Here is an 8389-nt window from a genome sequence, read left to right as displayed (position 1 = left end):
CAAATACCTAGGCTGCACATTCACATCCCAACTGAAATGGGATGACCATGTTAACAACGTATGAAACAAAGCCAATAGAACACTCGGCTTCCTAAAACGAAACCTAAATATCGGATTTACTTCTGTATTTAGGAAATCGTATAGAACACTTGTAAGACCAATAACAGAATACGCTAGTACGGTATGGGATCCATACAATAAAAACAGCGATTGACCGCCCGAGATGACCCAGAGACAAGCACAACTATATATACTATGATGAAAAAACACCTTAATAACACGGTAAATGAAATTGAACTAAATGGACTATCTGTTAACAATTTTACTGTTATATTTCTATTATAAGGTATTGTATGCGGTTGTTAAGAAAACGGTATTCGTTCAATAAAACATGATACCCTTTATTTTTTGTATATCATATGACACATTAATGTCCATCAACGCATATACATTTTACCTTGACGTGATTATTTCAATAGACCGTATAAAGTGAAGTGTTCATTTATATGGTCGAAATTTCTATTTTATTCTTAGGCAATAAATCTTTGCGAAAGTTGACTTTTTGTATATAAATTTCTGTTTTCTTTAGTGTATAACTAAAGATTTTTGTAACATGCAGTTTCAATAACCATGCATTTAAGTTTTGAACGAATGAAAGAGATTATTTCTATTTGATATTATCTGTATGCGATTTTTTTTGTAGTATAATTACCTCTGCCAAAGTTTAAGGGTGTACTTAAGGATGCCATTGTACACCTCTGAGGAGCCAAACATTTCTAGAATTATACTTTTTTTCTAAACCTGATTTTTGGGTTTATATGACTGTAAACAAATAATTTGTGAAGAAAAAACATGGTGGTGTGCTTCTTTTTTGCTACGGCCATTTGAATGTACCTAATTTTGATGATTTTCCCATTTTTCATCAATTTTCCCCATTTTTGGGCTACTATCTTGAAAAAAATCACAGTTCCACTATTAAACTTTTTTTCATACTCTCAATAATGATGAAGTGGACCAATCTAGACAAATTCAACTAAAAAAACTATAGGTAGGTGTTAATATAAGAAAAGTTTTATTATATTTTGATACTTTTTCGTGTAAAAATTTACTATGTTGTCAATTTGGGAAATTTGTGATTTTTCTCTGTTTAACGAGTAAAACTGCATGTTATTTCAACTTCATTGTTATAAATGATTCTCGTAAAATCATTTTTTGTTCCCCTCACCCATTTCTCTCAAAATTTCAGCTAAAAAGACTGACTTTGTTAGTAATAAATTTTTAAAATTTCATTTCTCAAAAACTACTTATTGAAAATACACAATTCTTTCAAAGAGTTAAGTTTGATTATGATAATTTTCAAATTCATTGCTATTTCCACTTGTATCACATATTTTGGAAATAATTCAAGAACGAGATTTCAATGAGACTGCATGAGACTGAAACATCAGAATAATACCGTGACATCCTTAAGTGACATTTTAAAAAATAAGAATTCAAAATTGATACTATAAATCAAAAGAGAATAAGTATGATAAAGAACATATTGATAGGTAATCGAGTTCCTTTTCGAGTGATTAGAGCTTTTAAAACTCAAATCGAAAGAAAAAAAACGTAGAATCTGCTTAAAGTTTGGCCTTTTATGAGATATTGAATTCTTATATGAAAAGAAAAATGGGTGATATATGGCAAAATAGTTTCACCTTGATATGTGTACAAAATGGGCCATCTCTATTATTCATTATTATTGCCGTTTTGAAACTATTACAGTTTGAAAATTTTGTAATTCACATGACTACAACATGAACTAATTTCCATTCAGAAATTTGTACATTCTCAATATATGATACTTTACATAGTAAAATGACAGTAGCACAACTATGTCACATTTAAAGACTGGACTTCCGGATGTGCTGTGATGTATGTGTCGTTCGGTTGCTGTCTCATTGGCGTACCCACATGTCTTTTTATCTGATTCGGATTTTTTTTAAGTGTAAAGATCGACACACAGGCAAAAAATCGTAGAAATTTCAAATTTTATTTACATCTTCATTATTCTCATTGGAAACGCGTGAAACCGGCAATTATCCAAAATAATTCAAACTCAAGACAAATTTACTCAATAAAACATTAACCTTCTTTGAATAAGCACAGCCGTAAATTACCTAGCGACATCGGAGGCAGTTACATTCTCCGAATTTGTGATAAACCAATATTAAAAAATACTGTTTTTCAAAGTCGGAAAAAATGAATAAATTCTTTTTTCTACATCAACATTAACAAACACCACCAGAAAGAAGTTGCATCAAGGTAAAACCATTCATGTGTGTTTTAAAAACGTTATATATATTACACTGGTCTGTAATGTCAATGAAACACAAACTAATATATAATTGTTCAATTAGTCGATATTTGAACTATGAAATGCAAACAGGTGCCATATTAATAAGTTTTTGTTTTTTTACAAAAACAGCAGATAGTTTGTAAATGAATGATTCTACAAGTAATGCATTATGATTTAAAGTTATTTCAAATCCAAATTATAAGAAATAACTAAAGAAAAAAGTAACAAACATATATACATGCATTTAGACAAAACCTTCATTAAACATAATCATTCTATAGAATTAGTGATAAAGCCAGCTAGGTGAAAGAAAGATAACTCTAATCTGTATAATGTCAGATTCGAATCTTCGGCCACAACACTAGATCACACTAGGCTTAATTTTCTAAATTTTTTTTGGTTTCTAGTTTCAACCATAATGTTCAGGATGCAGATTTTATAAAGCTTTTAGTTGTCATTTGACATAATCCATGAATTAATTCTCTAAGTTTAGTACCTTTTGCGTAAAAATAAGATGGAACATAAATCCAATTTGGTTATGTCCCTTTTATCACATAACAACTTCTGAATCATAACAACATGCTTTGGATGCTTAAAATTATATGCCTAATATATCTGACTCCAGACGACGAGACATTTTCTGTCTCACAGAATCACTAGTGGTACTCAACAAAACAATTGAAAGATCAAATTAATTATGAAATTAAAAAGCAGATTAAAATACAATGACGTCAATGTACAAATGTAGATCCCTCTATGTCTTTGGGTACACACCTTTGTGTTTTGAAAGATTTTTACATTTGATGAATTGTTGTATGTTTGTTTTGGCTAGATGTACAGGGAGGGTTGAGATCTCCCAAAAAAATCCATGTTTAACCTCGCCGTATTTTTGCGCCAGTTCCAAGTCAGGAGCATCGATCTAGCCTTAGTTAGTCATGTATGATTTTTTTTTATTTTAGTTTCTTTTATATATTTCGGAGTTTAGTATGACGTCCATTATCACTGAACTAGTATACATTTTTGTTTAGGGGCCAGCTGAAGCACGCCTCCGGGTACGGCATTTTCTCGCTGCAATGAAGACCCATTGGTGGACTCCGGTTGTTATCTGCTCTTTGATCGGGTTGTTGTCTATTTGACATCGTGACATTCACCATTTTCATTCTCAATTCTATTATTGTTAATTTACAGAAAATGTTCAATTCTATTTCTTGTAGTATCAACAGTGGCATCAACCTATAGTAAGTGGTTGTAAAAGCTCACCAGAGGTACGACAAAGTGACGCAAATTGATCAACATACATGTAAGACTCGCCAATGACAGCAAAACGAAACAAGTGAAAGGCCAAATAAATAAAAAAAACAAGTTAAAGAAAGATTAAGTGATTTGTTGCATTATCTGAGTGAATGTTTAAACAAATACCAAAGATTTGTGTTTTTAGAATAAATTTTTCAAATTAGCCATCTACGGGGATAACTCTTTTTGTAAAATAATTACACTAGACTGACTCGTATGGAAATTTTAATTTTTTACTTGTAGCAAGAAAACTAGCTGCGAACCGTAGCTCATAGGTCCTCATGTTATTTTTTGACTTTTTGCGAACCATCGATCCGTAAATAGTAAAAAAAAATAACAAAAGGACATATAAGCTACGGTTTCGCAGTTATAAGAAAACAAGATCAATGACACCTTTTTTCTACTTATTTTCTTATAGCAAATTTTTAAACCTATCTTCTCATATTTTATTTCAAAATTCTATCTAGATTTCTTTTTATGCTCCAAAATTAGGTTTTTGTTCATGAACAAATATTCATGCAAATTTGGGCATTTCTTTTTAGTAAATCATCAAATCCAAGTTTAATAGCAATGAAACTCATGAACAAAAATTTTCAAGAAAAATGAACAAATAGTGGTCCCTTAAACGTCTATGAAAATGTAACGGTCCTGCTCTGAAATAAGTGGTATACTTAATTAAAACTTGTATTACGGTTCTCTCAAACAAAGTGTATAGTAGTCAGCCGAGAAACAGATTACTATTAATATGATGTACGTTATGTCGAATTAAGTTAATAAAATTATGATAACCGTTATCATAGAAATTAATTGTTGAAACAAAATTAACTTAATTTAAGACTCACCGTCACTATTATATCAGAACCAATTCATTTGTTAATCGATTCTTGCAACTTGTTCGTTTTTATCATATCAAGAGCTATAAATTAGATTTTTTTTTATCAAGATTCATAATTCAAACAATCTCCAGGCTTTCTGAGTTGAAACAGCTTGATTCACTTCACTTTATCGTTTGCTAAATTTACATTCGTTTCCCAGGTAACCTTTAGTTTTCTTTAGTTTTGATAAAAAAAAGTATTTTTGCTGGCTTAAAGTCCAGTGGCAAGTATTACATGCATATTCAAATAGATAAATTGAAATGTATTTGACAACTTTGTATAGAAAGTATATGAAGACTGGTGTGAATTAAATTTATAATATGGAAGTGTATGTTTTTACCATAATATAACCCTGCTTTCATTTTGAAGCGGATGGAGAATAGTAACAGATTGTTCTCATGTTCGTCCTTCAATCCGATATCAAAATCCGCTGCAGCTCCTAAACAGATCTAAACTATGTGACAGAAGTTTGTGAAAGTTTTGACAGAATCTTACTCCTATGATACATTTTGCACCTCATAATTCATTCTTAATACGAATGCTTGTAAGGGAGTTATTTGGCATGGTACGTACTATTCATTTATCCATTTAAAGAATGTATCTTAACTTCACCATATAAAACCATTATTCGAATTATTTTGTGGGTTTCTCTTTGCAAATCATAGACATGCATGGTCATTGCCTTTTTTTTTGGGGGGGGGGGGGGTACATATATGTCCCGGTGCGGGAGTTTCTCGCTACATTGAAGACCAATTGGTGACCTTCTTCTGTTGTCTGCTCTATGGTCGGATTTTTGTCCCCATTTCCATTCTCAATTTCAACTAACTTCCTGAAAAGTTCATTTAACGAGATCTTATTATCAAATACTGCACTACAAGTTAACTCCATTTTTTTCGAATTAAGCGTCCTACAATAAATGTCCACCTTCCAAACAGTTTAACAGCCGAAGAAAGTGCGCATTATTGTCGGATAAATGTCATGTCGTGAAATGTATTTTCCGGAGTAAATGATAACAGGTCAACCAATCACAAGGACACAATAGAAAAAAGAATCGTGACAAATAATTCTGTCTGAGGATGGAGGGATAAGTAATGAAGACAAATGTTTACCATTCTAAGCCAATTTATACTTTTATTCATCACTGTCAAGACATATATCCTGCGAAAACAGTTTTAGAATGACCTAAGTAAAACTACAACTTAAACATACAATCTAAAAGAGACTATAGAAAATATAGAAGGGATACGAAGAAATCTAATTATAAGTATTTATTTAGACCAGTTTTGTTAAGACTGTTTGACAAGTGCATTTGTACTCAGAAAAATTGAGTTAAGGTGCGTCGCTTCAGTAAATTATACAAGAACTTTGGGTTATCGAAAATCGAAAATATATAAAAACTGTTAAAGAACCAATTGTCTTTGACTGGTTTGTTCTATAGTGAAGAAAATCATTGCATTATGCGTTATCTTCAGTCATTGAATGATAGGTTACCTTTACTGTCATCGCAGATGGATAAAGCTCTTCTGTTTTAGCCAGTGCTTCAGTTCTTGTGCAAGTTGAATGACTGACGCAAATACATCATAAATTCCATCTTGCTATATATCAAGTTTTTGTGCTACAAGCAAGTTTGCAATTTCACAAGCAAGGCTGTTTTATGCGATTTTGGCTGTTTTATTGAGGCATTTTTAATTTGATTTTCCAAGAAGATTACTTCAATTCTTTTTCTTTGGGGGGGGGATAAGTATATGTTATCTGCAGTTATCAATTTATCTATGTCATATAAAATACATTACGCAATGACTGTTGATTACACATTGCGGTATGTGTCATCTACATTTGATACGGTATGTGTTTATTACAGTCATTATCATATGTGTTATTTACAGTAATTGCGGTATGTGATATCTGAAATCATTATGGTATGTGTTATATACAGTCATTGTGGTAAGTGTTATATACAGTCATTTCAGTAAGTGTAATCTACTGTCATTGTGGTATGTGTTATATACAGTCATTGTGGTAAGTGTTATCTACAGTCATTGTGGTAAGTGTTATCTACAGTCATTGTGGTATGTTTATCTACAGTCATTGCGGTATGTGTTATCTACAGTCGTCATTATGGTAAGTGTTTTCTACAGTCATTTGGGTAAGTGTTATGTACAGTCATTGCGGTATGTGTTATTTACAGTCATTATCATATGTGTTATCTACATTCATTGTGGTAAGTGTTATATAGTCATTGCGGTATGTGTCATATACAGTCATTGTGGTAAGTATTATCTTCAGTCATTGCGGTATGTGTTATCTACAGTCATTATGGTATGTGTTTTCTACAGTCATTATGGTAAGTGTTATCTACAGTCATTGTGGTAAATGTTATCTACAGCCATTTTGGTATGTGTTATCTACAGCCATTGCGGTATGTGTTATATACAGTCATTGTGGTAAGTATTATCTACAGTCATTGCGGTATGTGTTAACTACATGCATTATGGTATGTGTTGTCTACAGTCATTATGGTAAGTGTAATCTACAGTCATTGTGGTTAGTGTTATCTACAGTCATTGTGGTATTTGTTATATACAGTCATTACCATATGTGTTATCTACAGTCATTGTATCAAGTGTAATCTACAGTCAGCACAGTATGTGTTATCTTCATCAATTACGGTATACGCTATCTACAGTCATTGCAGTATGTGTTAGATACAGTCATTGTGGTATGTATTATCAACAGTCACTTTGGTATGTGTTATATACAGTCATCCTGTTATGTGGTATCTACAGTAATCCTGAAATTTGTTATCTACAGTCATTGCCGATAAGTGTTATCTACAATCATCACCTATGTGTTATATACAGTAATCACGGTATTTGTTATATACAGTCATTATCATATGTGTTATCTACAGTCATTTATACGGTAAGTGTTTTCTTCAGTCATTTATACGATGATTGTTATCTACAGTCATTCCGGTAAATATAAAATATAATATACAGTCAATACTAAATGTGTTATCTACAGTCATTTATACGGTAACAGTTTTCTACAGTTTTTTATACGGTAAGTGTTATATACAGTCATTTTGAAATGTGTAATCTACAGTTTTTTATACGGTAAGTGTTATATACAGTCATTTTGAAATGTGTAATATACAGACATTTATACGGTAAGTGTTTCCTTTAATCATTTATACGGAAATTGTTATCTACAGTTATTGCGGTGAATCTTATCTACAGTTATTGCGGTGAATCTTATCTACAGTCATCACTGTATATTTTTATCTACAGTCATCACTGTATATATTTTCTACAGTCATCACGGTATATGTTATCTACAGTCATTTTTATATGTGTAATCTACAGACATTTATATTTTCATGGTCATATACAGTAATTTTCCTATATGCTATCTACAGTCATTTATACGGTAAGTGTTATAACAGTCATTTTCCTATGTGTTATCTACAGTCATTTATACGGTAAGTGTTATATACAGTCATTTTCATATGTGTTATCTTCAGTCATTTATACAATAAGTGTTATATTCATTCATTTGTATATGTGTTATCTACAGTCATTGTCATATGTGTTATCTACAGTCATTTATACGGTAAAAGTTTTCTACAGTTATTTATACGGTGTTATATACAGTCATTTTCCTATGTGTTATCTATAGTCGTTTATACCGTATGTGTTATCTATAGCCATTTATACGGTAAGTGTTATAACAGTCATTTTCCTATGTGTTATCTACAGTCATTTATACGATAAGTGTGTGTTATCTACATATGTGTTATCTACAGTCATTTATACTGTAAGTGTTATTTACAGTCATCAAGATATGTGGTATCTACAGTCATTATCATATGTGTTATTTA

This window comes from Mytilus trossulus, chromosome 7 (assembly GCF_036588685.1).
Source record: "Mytilus trossulus isolate FHL-02 chromosome 7, PNRI_Mtr1.1.1.hap1, whole genome shotgun sequence".
NCBI lineage: Eukaryota > Metazoa > Mollusca > Bivalvia > Mytilida > Mytilidae > Mytilus > Mytilus trossulus.
This window is presented reverse-complemented; position numbering follows the sequence as displayed.